This window comes from Chiloscyllium plagiosum, chromosome 47, assembly GCF_004010195.1.
Source record: "Chiloscyllium plagiosum isolate BGI_BamShark_2017 chromosome 47, ASM401019v2, whole genome shotgun sequence".
NCBI classification, from domain to species: Eukaryota; Metazoa; Chordata; class Chondrichthyes; order Orectolobiformes; family Hemiscylliidae; genus Chiloscyllium; species Chiloscyllium plagiosum.
In genome coordinates, this window is record NC_057756.1 from 6,318,741 (window position 1) to 6,336,684 (window position 17,944).

Genomic DNA, 17,944 nt, shown 5'->3' on the forward strand with positions numbered 1-17,944 from the left:
TCGATGCTGGGCAATGTAAAAATCTAATATTTAACACTCACCTCCACTGCTGTGTTCAGTGATTTTGAGAGTCAATTTCCAACCATCCAATTCTGAAAACGCTTCTGAGGCAAGGATTCATTATTTTCCTTTCAGCTCGCACTGGTTGTGAGAGTGAATTTTCTCTTGTGATACCAGTTTGCATCAATTTAAAATACTCATTCTACTTTCAGGCCTTCTAAATGCAAATGAATGTGTTTGTTCCTTATTAGTGTCTGACAATGTATATGCAGTATGGATAATTTCCACAACGTTAAGTCTATGCTACAGTTTATGATTGTAAGTATTACTTTGGATTGGTCAGTGTCTGGTCTGAATGTGTATTTCGAATTTATATGTTTGCAAAAATGTACACAATTTGAGAGTTTCTTCATTCTGTATCCAATGTTATCTGTATTTCTGTTTGAATGGAGGAGGCTTCTGTGCCTTTTTTTCATGCACGCCAGTAATCAATTTAACAACAGTCTCATTTCAGTCATTTTGTATGAGATGTGTACTGCTTTTGAATTTGTACTTCTGTGGAAACAAATTAAATTGCAACATTTGTTTCAATCTGAAACTTAACCTGCTATCTAGCTCCTCCCAGTAACAAAAGAGGATTGATACATTTGTTCAATCACCAATTGAAATCATGGTGAGATATTTGGAGGAGTAATTAATCTGGAATTCAATTTAGTTCTTGGGGTACTTTGCTGGAATTCCTTCAGCATCATGCAACAGGTTCAGTATTTTCTCTTGCAGTGAACAAGGGGAATTTTTACTTTCTGACCAAGGTGATACCATGCATGTAAAACCACAGGACGTTCAGTCATGTACAATGACTGAAATATTTCACTCACACCCTGTCCTGTTTAACACTTCTAATAAAAGGTTAGCTCTCACAACCCTGTGAATATGTGGCATGTGACTTTTTTGGTACAAAAAGAAAATAGAAACATAGAAAATTAACAGCTACCACCTGTTTTGTATGTTAGTATCAAAGGGAAAGTGCAATGAACAAATCAACTGCATTGTGACTGACTGACCATAGTCATCCAAGTAAAGAAGAGATTTGGCATACTTACTTCTATTTTCTTTTTCGATTTTCACTTTTCATCATTTCACCTGGCAGTATTTTCACATTATTCTGTGCCCAATGTTGTCTTGTTGTGCCAAGAAATCATCATCAGGAGAATAATTGGCACAGTCTATAACTGTTTGACCTTCTATATGAATGCAGAATTCATTTTGTTTGTCCCTTTTGCTTGTACAGTTTGTGCACTTGGGAATTAATTGTCTACTTATCATTTTGTGCTATTCGATGGCACTGTGGGATTCAGTTTATTGTCCTTCTAAATTCTGCTCATATGTGACAGACTGACAACAGAGAAGAGCCATATTGTTTTGTAAAGGACTTGGAAACTAAATTTTAATATTGAGAACAAATTTGCTGTGCAAATGCCCTGATTTTATCTTTATGTTATGTCTTTTTAAAGGAGCAGTTGTTATGACACAAGAAGGATACTCACTCTTGGTTAACCAATGTCAGTCAGTCTAAATGCTTCTTGTCAAGTGGAAAACCAGTTAACAAAGTGGGAGAAGAGAGAGTTGTCAATTCACGTCTCCTGTTGTGAATGGGAAATAGCTTAAGTCCTTTCGGTGTTATTGCCAAAAACATTCTTAATCAAGTGAGTGCGCAACATATTGCAAAAGAAAGAAATCTGTGTTGTTTTTCAGAGTAAAATAGGGAAACACAATGGATCTTTGTAACTGTGATAATGAAGAGTCTCATTGTGAGTTGTGACATCAAGGTCTGGTCATCAGTATGATATCCTTTTCCACTGCATAGGGTTCCACAGCATGGAGACAGGCCCTTCACCCCAAATTAACCCATGCCAACCAAAACATGCATCCACACTAACCCCATTTCCCTGCAATTTGGCCCAAATCCTTCTGAACCTTTCCTATCCACTTACTTGTCCAAACGTCTTTTAAATGTTAATGTACCCAACTCAATCACTTCCACTGGCAGCTCATTCTCTGTAAAAATGTTGCCCTTCAGGCTCCCAATTACTCTTTCCCCTCTTACTTTATACTGATGCCCTCTCACTTTTGATTCCCCAAACCTGGGAAAAAGACTGAGGCTATATACCCTATTCATGCCTCTCATGATCTTAAACACTTCCATAAGAAACACCCCCCCCACCCCCCCCCCCCCCCCTCACTCTCTTCTGTAAGACGCCCCCTCAGTCTCTTACACTCTGAAGAAAAAAGTCCTAGCTTGTCTAACCTCTCCATATAACTCAGTCCCTTGAGTCCTGGTAAATTTCTTTGGCACTTTTTCAAGCTTAATAACATCCTCCCTTTAGCAAAGTGACCAAAACTGACCCCCTAGTGCAACCTCACTCATCTCCTGTATAACTGCAACATGACTTCCTAACTTCTAAATGCCCTGACTGATGAAGGTCAGTGTGCCAAAAGCCTTCTTCACTGCCCTGTCTACCTGTGACTCCACTTTCAGAGAACAATGCATCTGAACTCCAATGTCCCTCTGTTCCACTACACTGTTTAAGGCCCTACCATTCACCATGAATCTCCTACCTTGATCTGACATTCCAAAACCCAACACATCACACTGATCTATTTTAAACTCCATTTGCCTTTTCTCAGTCCACTTGCCCAGCTGATCAGGATCCTGTGACAGTGGAAAGGACATTCTCCACTCTGGCAGTGGTAACACACCTGTTGTTTGACCTGAACTCCAATGTCCCTCTGTTCCACTACACTGTTTAAGGCCCTACCAGTCACCATGAATCTCCTACCTTGATCTGACATTCCAAAACCCAACACATCACACTGATCTATTTTAAACTCCATTTGCCTTTTCTCAGTCCACTTGCCCAGCTGACCAGGATCCTGTGACAGTGGACACTCCACTCTGGCAGTGGTAACATACCTGCTGTTTGTTAGAAGGTGCTGGTCACACTTGGCTTTGTACCAAAGAAATATGACATTGTCTTCATCCTTCAAGTATTTGCCTGGAGGAAGACCGAAGAGTTGTCAACATCACCCAAGTCTTGAAATATCCAACTGATCAATGTAGCATTCAGTTTATAATCATTAGGATTGTTTATTTATAGCTATCAATTTGAATAGAAACATAGGTTCGATTCTACCCTTCCCTGAGCTGCTTTTTGTCCAGGGACTTTAAAATAAAATCCATACTGTTAAGCGAGATCCAGAACCTAACCAACACTTGTACTGCTTCATGATTGTGATTACCCGAAGCAAGTGGCTGTATGGAATTGAGTTTCGGTAGTTCGCACTTGGTGAATGAGAGAGCCTGGTTATCCAATTGTGCCTGTCAATATTTGCTTTGTGAATGTGTGTGAATAAATGCAATTATCAATCTGTCCTCCCTGGGAAACATACTGGCATATTCACACAGCAGAGACTGACAGGTAGACATTGATAACAAGACTCACATGTTCACATATTAGAAACTGACAGAGACTGATTGAGATGCACATTTACATACTCAGGAGAAAGCGAGGACTGCAGATGCAGGAGATCAGAGTCAAGAGTATGGTGCTGGAAAAGTACAGCAGGTCAGGCAGCATCCGAGGAGCAAGAGAATAGGCGTTTCAGACATAAGCCCTTCATCAAGAATGAGGCATGAGGCATCAGGAATGGTAGGGGGTGCTGAGAGATAAATGAGAGGGGTATGGGGATGGGGGTAGGTAGCTGGGAATGTAATTGGCAGATAAAGGTGTGGGTGAAAGGTGATAGGTTGGAGAGCAGGGTGGAGCAGATAGGTGGGAAGGAAGATGGACAGGTCAAGAGGGCGCTTCCGAGTTGGAGGCTTGTGACTGGGATAAGGTGGGAGGAGGGGAAATATTCATATTCACACAGCAGTCAGTCCTTGTCTGTTTCTGGGATGTAGATATGTTTTTATGTTTATGTTAGTTTTTGCCATGTGAATATCTGAGTGCACATCAATTTCTGTGCCTGTCAATTTCTGAATGTAGTTATCAATCTGAACCTGTCAGTTTCTGCTATGTGAAACTGTAAATTTGTACCTGCCAGTCTCTGATATGTCAATGTTTGATTCTGTTTACCAGTCTCTCCCTGTCAGTTTCTGATCTGTGTGCCTGACAATGCAGTTTTCAGTCTATGCCTGCTAGCTTCTGCTCTGTCTCTATCTAAGTGTAGATATCAAGTTGTACTGTCAGAATCTACTCTGTGAATATGTGAGTGGTCATCAAACTATACCTGTCAGTTGATGCAATGCAGATGTTCGAAGTTATAATGTCTCTGGGGACAGTGTGCATCAGAATCATAGAGCCAAAGATCGTCCAGCATGTCCAAAGATGCATATGAATTGGTCACAAGAATTGGCTGTGCTAAATTGCCCACAGTGTTCAGGGATGTGTCAATGAGGTGCATTAGTCAGGGGTAAATGTAGAGTCATGGGTCTGGGTGGGTTACTCTTCAGAGGGTTGGTGTGGATGTTTTGGGCCAAATGGCCTGTTTCCTCACTGTGGGGATTCTATTCTATTCTATTCTATTCTATGGAGACAGGCCCTTTGGCCCAAACTGGTCCATGGTGATCAAAATGTACATCCACCCCATTTCCCTGCACTTGGCCAATAACCTTCTAAACCTTTCCTATCCAAGGATTTGTGCAAATGCCTTTTATACGCCGTTAACATACCGCCTCAAACACTGCCGCTGGCAGCTTATCCCTTATGCGTACCACCACTGTGTAAAAACATTCCCATTTATTCTTTCCCCTCTAACGGATGCCCTCTACTCCTCGATTCACCAACCCTGGGAAAAGGACTGAGTGCATTTACCCTATCCATGCCTCTCATGATCTTGATACACCTTGACAAACCTACCCTCCCAGTCTCCTACACTCTAAGAAAGGAATCCTCACTTGTTCAACCTCTCCCTATTACTCAGACCAATGCAGGCAACATTCTAGTAAATTTCTTTTGCACTCTTGCCAGTTTAAGAACATCCTTGCTATAACACGTTAACTAAAACTGAACGCAATACTCCAAGTGTGCACTCACCAACATCCTGTATACCTGCAACATAACTTCCCAACATCTACACTCAATGCCCTGACTGATGAAGGCCAGTGTGCCAAAAGCCATCTTCATTGCCCTGTCTACCTGTGACTCCACTTTCAGAGAACAGTGAACCTGAACTCATAGGTCCCTCTGTTTCACTATACTCCTTCAGGCCCTACCATTCACCATGAAACTCCTACTTTGATTTGACTTGCTGAAATATAAGACTTCACACTTATCTATAGTAAACTCCATTTGCAATTTCTCAGCCCACTTCTCCAGCTGGTTAAGGTCCTGATTTAATTTCTGATAACCTTCCTCACTATTCACAATACTGCCTATTTTAGTGTCATCTGCAAACTTACTAATCATGCCTTGTACGTACTCATCCAAATTATTGATAGAGACAACAAACAGCAATGGATCCAGCGCTGACCCCTGAGGCACTCCATGAGTCACAGGCCTCCAGTCTGACAAGCATCCTTCCATTATTACTCTCTGCTTCCTACCATCAAGCCAACCGTCTATCCAATTTGCCAGCTTCCCCTCGATTCCACTCAATCTAATCTTCTAGAGCATCCGACCATGTGGAACCTTAGCAAAGGCCTTACAGACGCTTTTACCATCCTGCCCTCATCAACCTTCCTGGTCACTTCAACTCTAACAAATTTGTGAGGCATGATCTCCCACCCACAAAGCAATACTGACTACTACTCATCATTTCTTTCCAAATGCAAGTCACCATCCCCTTCTTATTTCTTCGCTCCACCCACAGAGCCTCAGAATCCTCTCACATTTTAAGCTGACTGGTCCTCGGCTTTTCTTTGCAGCCATTCTTGTAAAAGGACACAACATTTCCTACCGTCCAGTCTTCTGGGACCTCACCCATGGCTAACAATGATGCAAAAATATCAGTTAGGGCCCACCCAATTTCTTGTCTCGCCTCTTGCACTGTTCATGGATACATTTGGTCAGGACTAGATTTATCAACCTTCATACATTGTACTACATCCAACACCTCTATTGTGATATGGACTGTCCTCAAGATATCACCACTAATCTCCCCAAGTCTTCACATCTTTCTCTAAGGTAAACATAGAGAAAAATGTTCATTGAGAACTTCGCCTATTTCTTGCAGTTCTACATATACAAATCCACTTGGTCCTTGAGAAGCCCTATTCTCTGTCTAGTTATTCTTTTTCCTTTAATATACTTAAAGTACCCCTTTGGGTTCACAGCTAAAGTCTTCTCAGCCAAAGAATCATAGAGTCATAGAGATGTACAGCACAGAAACAGACCCTTCGGTCCAACCTGTCCTTGCCGACCAGATATCCCAACCCATTCTAGTCCCACCTGCCAGCGCTTGGCCCATATCCCTCCAAACCCTTCCTATTCATATACCCATCCAAATGGCTTTTAAATGTTGCAATTGTACCAGCCTCCACCATTGCATTCTTGTGCGTCCATTTTACCCTGCTGCTTTTCTTCTTCAGTAAACCTCCAGGGATTCCCTTGATTCCAGCTGCTTGTACCTGGGCCATGCTTCCTTCTTTTTTTTCTGGTAAAAGCCTCAATATCTCTTGTCATCCAGTGTTCATTATTCCTGCCAATGTTGCCCTTCACCCTCACAGGAGCATATAGTTCTTGAACTCTAGCAATCTCATTTTTAGCAGCTCCCAGTAGCTGAAGATCCCTTTGCCTGCATATAAACCACTCCAATCAACCTTTGCAAAGTCCTGTCTGATTCCATCACGATTCACCTGTTGACTATTTGGGGGCCGATCGTACAACCCCAATAAAGTCACCATCCCCTTCTTATTTCTTAGCTCCATACACAAAGCCTCACTGGATGATCTTTGATTTATTTCATCTCTGACTAGTGCTGTGATACTCGCCTTAATCAAAAATGCAACTCCCCCTCCCCGTTTTCCACCACCTATGTCCTGCCTAAAGCACCTATACCCTGGCACAGTAAGCTGCCAGTCTGTCCCTCCCTTAGCCATGTTTCTATGATGGCTATAATATCCCAGTCCCACGTACCTATATACTACGGTCACTGATCCCAAAGTGCTCCCCCATTGATACCTCCATTACCTGTCCTGCCTTATTTCCCAAGAGTAGGTTGAGTTTTACCCCTTCCCAAGTACGACCCTCTATATACTGCTTGAGGGAACTTTCCCGAATGCACTTAAATTCCTCCCCCATCTAATCCCTTAAGACCCAGACTGGAAGGAAAATTAAAATCACCTACTACGACAACCTGCAAGTGTCCCCAGTCTCCCTGCATATTTGTTCCTCTAATTCCTGTTGACTATTTGGGGGGCCATCGTATAACCCCAATAACACCTTCTTATTTCTTAGCTCCACCCACAAAAACCTCACTGGATGATCCTTGAATTATTTAATCCCTGACTACTGCAACACCCCCCTCCCCTCTTTCCACCACCTGTGTCCGGCCTAAAGCACCTGTACCCTGGCACATGAAACTGCCAGTCCTGTCCCTCCCTTAGCCATGTTTCTGTAATGGCTATAATCACCCAATCCCACATACCTATATACACACTCTGTGTTCATCAGCCTTATCTGTCAGCCGTCTTGCATTAAAATAAATGCAACTTAATCCAGCAGGCATTCCTTGCTTCCTGTCATGTTCCAGCCTCACCTGTCTCTTCACCTTTAATAGTTTTGATTAGCGTATCCCCTTTCAGCCTCCCACTTGCCTCCCTGCTGTTTAGGATCCCACTCCCCTGTTAATCTAGTTTAAACTCTCCCTTGTAGCACTAACAAACCTGGCCACCATTAGTGCTCCCCCAGTTCAGGTGCAATCTGTCCCTCTTGAACAGACCACCTCTACCCCATAAAAGATCCAAATGATCTAAAAATGTGAATCCCTTCCACCCGCACCAATCACTTTGTCATGCACTCATCTGCGATATCCTCATTTTTACCTTCTCTAGCACATAACACTGGAAGTAATCCAGAGATTATCACCAATGAGGTCCTACTTTTTAATTTCTTTCTTAGCTCTCCCTTTTTTCCTTGTTCTCTCCATAGGACCTCATCCCTATTTCTACCTGTGTCAGTTCTGCCAATGTGCAAAATGACTTCTGGCTGCACTCCCTCCCCCCCCTTTAGAATGTTCTGCAGTTGCTCTGAGACATCCTGGACCTGGCATCTATGAGGCACCACACCATAGTATCTCCTGTCTGTCCTCCTAACTATTGAGTCTATTATCACAAAGGGCCTGTTTATGTTTACCCTTCCCCACTGTGCCCCAGAGCCAGTCGTTGTGCCATCAACCTGGCCATTGCTGCTTTCCCCTGAATGGTCATCCCTCCCAACAGTATCCAAAACAGTATACTTGTTTTCAAGGGGAATGGTCACAGGGGATTCCTGTCCTCTCTGCCGACTCTCTTTGCTTTTCCTGGTGGTCACTCAGTTACACTCTGCCTGCCTCACTCGCTGACTACCTCACTAAAACTCTTACCTATGAAATGCGCAGCATCTCGGATGATTCTGAGAGCATCTGGCTTCAGTTCCCTAATAACACGGTCTCCCAGAAGCTGCAGGGTTGAAGGACTTTTGCCCAAAATGTCGATTCTCCTGCTTCTCAGATGCTGCCTGACCTGCTGTGCTTTTCCAGCACCACACTCACGAATCTAATTTGCTGTCCTCACTTTTGCCATATACTTCTAATCCTTTCCTATTCATGTATTTCTCCAAATACCTTTTCAAATGTTGTTAATGTACCAGCCTCAATCACTTCTGCTGGCAGCTCATTCCAAGTGCTTACCACCCTCTGTGTAAAACAGTTACCACTCAGGTTGCCTTTTATTCTTTTCCCTCTAACCTTAAACTGATGTCCTATCATCCTCGATCCTGATGTCCTATCATCCTCGATCCTGATGTCCTATCATCCTCGATCCTGATGTCCTATCATCCTCGATCCTGATGTCCTATCATGCCTCTCATTATTTTATACACCTCGATAAAGATATGCCAACACACAGTGGGTACAGAAGCTGAACAATGAATTGTCCTCAGTGTCTAAAGGACTGAAAACCACCAACAGTTTCTTCCCACTCTGCCTCCCTCAGCAGGCCCACACACAGCCCGAGAAAAACCTCTCTCTACATCCCAGGCCGCTCACTCCAAATTCCAGTGACCAGTTCCTGCTCCGTTCGGCCTGTTACAGACAGTTTCCTCATTTCCCCTTGCCCCACCTCACCCTAGTTCCAAACTTCCAGCTCCACACTGTCCCCTTGACCTGTCCAGACTTGTCCTACCTGGACGATTAGCCAGGATGGCAATAGATAAGAGGATGAGGGTGAAAGGAGCGAATGGACTACTCCAACACCTATCTTTGTTTTTTTTTTCTGTGACAGCTATTTCTGGGAACAGATATTTAGTACCAAACAATGATGTCACTTTAATAAGATTATTTTGTCCTTTTGTTTTGGAAAGAGCTCCTAAAGGCAGTGGTTATGAAGAGTCTAGTTTACCAATGGAAGGGGAGGGACCAGTTCTCTCAGTTCAGGTCTTTTCTAGTTTGTTTTAGCTGTGGTAGTCAGAGGAATCTGAGTGTCCAGGAGATGTAAGCTTCAGTAAAGGATTGCTCTGACTTTCTCATGGGACAGTGATTAGGCCACTTTTGGAATATTGCATGCAATTCTGGTCTCCTTCCTAACTGAAGGATGTGAAACTTGAAAGGGTTCAGAAAACATTTATAAGGATTTTTCCAGAGTTGGAGGATTTGAGCTATAGGGAGAGGCTGATAATGGCTGAGCGGTGACCTTATACTGGTTTATAAAATCATGAAGGGCATGGATAGAATAAACAGACAAAGTCTTTTCCCTGAGGTAGGGGAGTCCAGAATGAGAGGGTCAAGATTCAGGATGAGAGGGGAATGATATAAAAGGGACCAAAGGTGCAATCTTTGCACACAGAGGATGCTGTGTGAATGAAATGTTTGCTGCCAGAGGAAGTGGTGGAGGCTGGTACAATTTACAACATTTAAAATGCATCTGGATGGGACATGAATAGGAAGGTTTTGGAGGGATATAGGCCAAGTACTGGCAAATGGGACTAGACTAGGTTAGGATATCTGGTTGTCATGGACGAGTTGGACTGAAGGGTCTGTTTCTGTGCTGTACACCACTATGACTATAACTCTGAAATCTCTCTCTGGACGCTGTCCCTCCTGCCTGTTGGAATCTGTGTTTGAATTTACGTTTTTGCCGTGGGCTGTGTTTATGGAATGTTACTGGTTTGGAACAGTTAATAACAGTTCCTGTATCAGGTCAGTTAACATTTTCAATAGCTAATTTATTCTAAATTCCCCTTTCAACTATTCCTGAAGAAGGGCTTATGCCCAAAACGTCAATTCTCCTGCTCCTCGGATGCTGCCTGGCCTGCTGTGTTTTTCCAGCACATTTTTCAACTCTGGTCTCCAGCATCTGCAGTCCTCACTTTTCTCCTAGTTGATCATACCCGGGACACATACTTCACATCTGCCTTTAAAATAAGAAAGTGTTAGGATCTAGGCTACCTTCTTAAAACATTTTGTGGGGGTCTGGCCTGGTCCATAACAAGTATTGTCACCAGAATGAAAAATACAGATGTGAGCGATCATTATAACTTCAAACCAGGTTATTGTCCTCCAACTTCACCTGCAAGAACCAGTGAATTTCCAGAGACCAGGACTGGGAGTTGAACAGCGACTGAGTAAAAAAACTACAGCTAATTGCCTGGCATCTGAAGCAAAGGCTGGAAGCTGGGGGAATTCTATCCTTCCACGTTCACATTTGGTGATATTTCTGTCCTGTGAATATTGTGTTGGAGAGACTGTCGAAAAAGGCCGGGTGGGTTAGTCTAATGTAACTGTTCATGTGGCCATTAATATCACACAAGTTGGCGCCAATTCATCAACTGCTTTCATTCAAATTTGAAAAGCCCGCCACTAAATAGAAAGGAGGAGGTTTTACAGCGAATAGCTGATTTGGTTTTAGAATAGCTCACCAAATCTCACTTTTCGCTCGTCTACTTTTGGTAGATGCTCTTCAGAAAGCCGGTACAGATTCGATGGGCCAAATGCTGTCTTTCTGCTGTGCAGGGATTGCCTGAACGTTTCTCCCAGTGACCGTATTCATGCAGACACCGTCTCCAAACAATATTTTGAAGTTCCCCCTCCTTTCTTGCAAATTGACTCCACATTAACTATTCCAGCCCGGCAGCTGTTGATGTGAGTTCATTTTGAAAGTTTCTATCTGTCAGCAGAAAGCCTTACTTCCAGCATTCTGCAAACAGACCCCGCGCGATGGTTTGGAAATTGGGAAATAACAACAAGTGCAATATATCTGTCCTTCAGACTCAAAGATGGGACAAATGTGTGACTGTCATTCTGTCAGTTTCTGTGATGTTCACACGTGTTTAGTTACTGATCTAGATCTGTCAGTTTCGACTTTGTGAATCTGAGTTCAGTTATCAATCTGCACCTGTGTCTGTTATACTATTGTGGGACTATACTTCATTGACCTGCACCTGTCAGTTTCTGATAGATAAATCTGGGAGGTGTAGTTCTCAATATTTACCTGTGACGTTGTGCTCAGTGAATGTGAGAATATATTTTGTGAATGTGAGTTTAGCAATTATCCTGTACCTGTCAGTTTCAGCGATGTGAATGTAAGGCTGGTGTTATTAATTTGTCCCTGACAGTTACTGGAATGCAAATGTTTGACTGTAGTTATCAACCTATACCTGTTAATTTCTGCATTGTGAATGTATGGGCGCAGTTATCAATTTCTACCTGTCAGTTTCTGCTATGTCACTATGTGATCAGCTATAGTCCAACAGGTTTATTTGGAGGTGTGAGCTTTCACAGCACTGTTCCTTCATCCGGTAGCTAGGGAGGCAGGATATTAAGACAGAGTTTCTAACACAAGGTCATAGTGTCATGCAATTGATATGATATATCGAACAAACCTAGATCGCTGTTAAGTCTTTTATGGTTGCAGGCTTTGATTCATTAATATGCAAATCCCAGAACTTCTTTCAAGCTACATTCCCGAGATCACTATGAGTATACTTACTGTTCTGTACCTGACCTTTCCGTCATGTGAACATGTGAGGTGTTGTCATCAGTATGTCCTATCAATTACTGCAATGCAAATGCATTACTGTATTCATCAAAGTCTATTTCTCGGGTTTTGCGATGTGAATATGAGTGTGCAGGGTGCAACCTAAATTTACCAGTTTCTGAAATGTCCGAGTGAGTTTAGTTATTGATCCTGTCAGTTTCAGCTGGATGAACCTGTGAGTGAAGTTATCAATACATAAATGTCAGATTCTGCCATTTTCATTCTGTTCCTGACAGCTTGTGCTATATGACTCGTGAGTGTAGTTAGAGAACATAGAAAAATACAGCGCAGTACAGGCCCTTTGGCCCTCGATGATGTGCCAATCCAAGCCCACCTAACCTTATCTATCTGTACTTGCCTTTTCTTTTGCTACATCAACATGTGAGTGTACTTATTGATGTGCACCTATTAGATTCTGCCCTCTCAATACTTGAGAGTATTGAATCACGCTGGACCTGTCAGTATATACTATGTGAAACTGTGAGACATATTACAATCTGTTTGTGTCAATTTCTACTTTGTGAATATAAGAATGTAGTTATCAAGCTTTCTCTGATATTTATTACTGTGTGCACATGTGAGGGTATTTAATGGCCTCTGCCTGTCAGTTTCTGCTGTGTATCTACAAATATAGACAATAGGTGCAGGAGTAGGCCATTCTGCCCTTCGAGCCTGCACCATCATTCAATATGATCATGGCTGATCATCATTAATCAGTATCCTGTTCCTGCCTTATCTCCATAACCCTTGATTCCACTATCCTTGAGAGCTCTATCCAACTCCTTCTTAAATGAATCCAGAGACTGGGCCTCCACTGCCCTCTGGGGCAGAGCATTCCACACACCCACCACTCTCTGGGTGAAGAAGTTTCTCCTCATCTCTGTCCTAAATGATCTACCCCATATTTTTAAGCTATTAAGTTATTAATTTGCACTTGTTAGTTTCTTGCTTGTGAACGTTAATGTATTTTTTGTTCTGTACCTGTCAGTTTCTCATTTGTGAACACGTCAATGTATTTATCACTCTGCACCTGTCTGTTTCTTGTTTGTGAACATGGTAATGCATTTCTCATTCTGTACCTGTCAGGTTTTGCCAGGTGACTACATCCATGTAGTTATCAACTGGTATCTGCCAGTTTCAGCTGTGAGAATGAGTGTTATTTTCAGTCTCTATGTGTCAGTTTATGCTTACTGACTGTGTTTGAGATGAATCCCTGAAAGTTTCTGCTATGACAGTTTGTGAGTTTAGTGACCAATCTGTCCAAGTCAGTCTCTGTAATATGAATGTGAGAGTGTATATATGCATCTGTCCCCATCAGTTTCAACTGAGTAAACCTGAGAGTCTAGTTATTGGGCTGCACATGTCAGTTTCTGGTTTTTGAACATGTAAGACATTTATCAAGCTGTACCTGTCAGATTTTGCTGTGTGAATGTGTGTGATTATAAGTATCTCTGTCAGTTTATGCCAAGTCACTGTGCGAGTATAGTTATTGATCTGCATATGTCAATGTTTGTCATGTAAAAATGTCATCAAAGTGTCCCTGTCTGTTACTGCACTGCAAATATTTGACTGTAGTTATCTATCTGTACATTTCAGGTTTTGCTCCATGAATATGAATATACTGGTATCGATCAATGCCTATCAGTTTCTGCTTGGTGAGTGTGAGAGTGCAGCTTTTAATTTGGCTATGTCTATATGTTAAGTTAGTTACTGATCTCTATCTGGCTGCATTGGCTTTGTGCGCGTGAGATTTATCATCGATCTGTTCTTGTCAGAGAAATGCAAACATCTATCTGTACATGTCTTTTTCTGCTGAGTGAATGTATGAGTAGTTACCAATTCAAAGCTGTCAGTTACTGCTTGGTGAATGTGTTTATGCAATCATCAGTCTATTAATGAGTTTCTCCTATATGAATGTAAGTGTAGTTATCAAACTGTACCCATCAGTTCTTGTCTTGTGAATAGGAGTGTGATTATTGATCTGCACCTGTCATTTCCTGGTATGTGATTATTTGAGTGCAGTTGTTAGTTTCTGCAAATTGCATGGGACTATCAGTATGAGTTTCTAACTGTCAGTTTCTGTCCATGTGAATCAAGTTACTGATCTGTACCTGTCAGTTTCTGTCATCCGAAAGCATGAATGTCATCATCAATGTATCACTGTCAGTAACTGCAAAGTGAACGTGCGACTGTAGTTAGACCTCTCGGTTTCTGCTACATGAATGTGATAGTGCAAGTACAATTTCATGTCTGTCAGTTACTGTTATGTCCATATGTGAGTTTAATTATCAATCTATACCTGTCAGTTTCTGCTTGGTGAATGGTGAGTATGATTATCAAACTGCCCCTTTCAGCTTCTGCTGTGTGAGAGTTGTGTTATCGATCTCTATTCTATCAGCTTCAGCTTTGGGAATATGAGAGTTCAATTTCCAATCTATTGCTGTCAATTTCTGATATGCAAATATATAAGTGTAGTTATCTATTTGTACATGTTCTTTTTCTGCTGTTTGAATGTGAATCTATGCCTCTCATTTACTGCTTGGTGAATCTGTATTTGCAAATAAAGTTTATCCCAAACAGTTTGTGCTATGTCAGTGTATGAATGTAGTTAACAAAATGTACCCATCAGTTTCTGCTATAAATACAAATATATTCATCAACTTGCACCTGTCACTTTCTGAACTGTGAGTGCATCAGCACTGTTATCAACCTGTACCTGTCAGTTTCTGCTATGTCACTATGTGTGTGCAGTTTTTATCTGTGCATGTCTGTTCCTGTCATGTGATCATTGTCAATGTGTTCCTGTCAGTTATTGTAATGAGTGTGTGACCACAGTTATCAACATGTACCTGCCAGTTTCTGTTATGTGAATATGAGAGGGCAAGTTTCAATCTATGCCCATCAGTTTCTGTGATGTCTAAACGTGAGTTTAGTTAACAATCTTTATCTATCAGTTTAGATTTAGATTTAGATTTAGATTACTTTACACTGTGGAAACAGGCCCTTCGGCCCAACAAGTCCACACCGACCCGCCGAAGCGCAATCCACCCATACCCCTACACTTACCCCTTACCTAACACTACGGGCAATTTGGCATGGCTAATTCACCTGACCCTGCACATCTTTGGACTGTGGGAGGAAACCGGAGCACCCGGAGGAAACCCACGCCGACACGGGGAGAACGTGCAAACTCCACACAGTCAGTCGCCTGAGGCGGGAATTGAACCCAAGTCTCCGGTGCTGTGAGGCAGCAGTGCTAACCACTGTGCCACCGTGCCGCCCACTGACATTTTACAGCAGAGGGGACAGAGGATAGGCCAGCTGCATGCTCTTCTTGCAGGATGTGGGATGTAAGGCTCGCCACTAGTGTCCCTGCTGATGTTATCTGCAATAAGAGCACCCAACCTGTGAATGAGACTCCCGGATGGTATGTTGCTTCCTGAGTTCCGGGGTCAGAAATATCTTGGTTTGACTCTACAGGATTCTTAAGCGGGAGGGAGAGCAGGCAGAAGCTGTGGTAAACATCGTAACCAATGACATAGATTGCTAACAGTGCCATGGACTAGCGAGGCTAGGAACAGAAACCAAATGCAGATGAACACCTGACTGCAGGGCTGATACAGGAGGGAGGGCTTCGGATATGTGGATCATTGGGATACCTTCCGGGGAAGGTGGGTCCTGTACAAAGAGGACAGGTTGCACCTGAACAGAAGGGGTACCAATATACTGGGTGAGAGGTTTGCTGGAGCACTTCGGGAGGGATTAAACTAGTTTGGATGGGGGTTGAGAACCGCAGCTGTGGATCAGAGGATGGATAGCTAGTGTATGGCCAGTGACAGCGTGCATAATGTCTGTGAGTAGGGATAGGCAGTTGATGGGACAAAATTACATTCAGTGTGATGGTTTGAATTGTGTCTATATTCATGCAAGAAGTATCAGGTATAAGGCTGATGATCTCAGTTCCAAGTACTGATCCATGCTCTGTGATGTGGTGGCCATTACGGAGACTTGGATAGAACAGGGACAGGAATGGTTGATAGATGTCCCAGGGTTTAGCTGGTTCTGAAGGAATTGGGAGGGGGTGGGGGGTAAAACAGTTGGGGTAAAGGCATTGCTAATCAGGAAAGTATCACACCTACAGAAATGGAGTCATTGAGGAGGGCTGGTCTACAGAAACAGTATGGATAGAAGCCAGAAACAGAAAAGGAGCAATCACTTTATTGGGAGCTTTCTGTCGACTCCCCATCGCAACATAGACATAGAGGAGTAGATTGGGAGACAGATTTTGGAAAGGTGCAAAAGTAACAGAGTTGTTGTTATAGGTGATTTTAACTTTCCTCATATTGATTGGAAACTCCGTAGTTCAAATAGCTTGGATGGACCAGTTTTTTTTAATCAAGTACGTCCAGGAAGGAGTATGTATATCAGCTAACCAGAGGGGAGGCCATACTGGATTTGGTGCTTGGACTCGAACTAGGCCAGGTGTCAGATTTCTTGTGGAGGAAAAGTGTGCCTGGAGTCAGAACGGAGTTAAGGGGAGGGACATGTCCTTAATGAACATTGTGTTTCAGTATTCACTAGTGAGAGGGACCATGTCAGTTGTGAGGACAGTGTGAAACAGGCTGATATGCTTGAACAGGTTGATGTTAAGAAGAAAGATGTATTGAAAAATTTGAAAAGCCTAAGGATAGATAACTCTCCTGGAACAGACGGGATATCCACATCGTTTCCACAAGAAGTGAGTGAAGAGATTGCTGAGCCTTTGGCGATGATCTTTGTGTCTTTGCTGCCCACGAGACTATTGCCTGATGTTTGGAGGGTGACAAGGGTTATCCCCCTGTTCAAGAAAGGGAATAGGGATAACCTGCGAATTACAGGCCAAATTGTTGAAGAGGAATCTGAGAGACAGGCTTTATGATTACATGGAATTCCATACCTTGATTAGAGATAGTCAGCATGGCTTTGTGAGAGGCAGGGCGTTCCTCACAAGCCTTAATAAATTATTTGAGGATGTGACAAAACAGAGCAGTGGATGTGATGTACAGTACATGGATTTTAGCAAGGCATTTGATAAGGATCCCCTTGGTAGGCTCTTTCAGAAAGTAAGGAGGCATGGGATACAGGGAGGTTTGGCTGTCTTGATACAGATTTGTCCGGCCCACAGAAGATTGTGTTTCAGTAAGACCACATAAGGTGGTCTTATATGGACAGTATTCTGCCTGGAGCTCGGTGACCAGTGGTGTTCCACAGGGATCTGTGCTGGGATCTCTGTTCATGATTTTTATAAATACTTGGATAAGGAAGTGGAAGGGTAGGTTAGTAAGTTTCCAGATGACACAAAGGTTGGTGGTGTGGTGGATTGCATGGAGGGCTGTTGTAGGTTGCAACGGGACATTGACAGGACATAGGACTGGTCTGGGAAGTGAGAGATGGAATTCAACCTGGAAACGTATGAAGAGTAAAAATGGCAGGAGATGTCAGACCCATGTTATGCTCCTCTTGCTCAATGTGGGAGCTCAGGGACTTGGCTGATGTCACGTGCAGCAGGTGTGTCCAGCTGCAGCTCCTGTTAGACCGCATGGTGGTTCCAGAGCTGTGGATGGATTCACATTGAAGCATCCACGATGCTGAGGAGGTCATGGATATTGTTCAGTGAAATGGTCACATTGCAGATTAGGATTGCTGAGGGAGAAAGGGAATGGGTGACCAAAA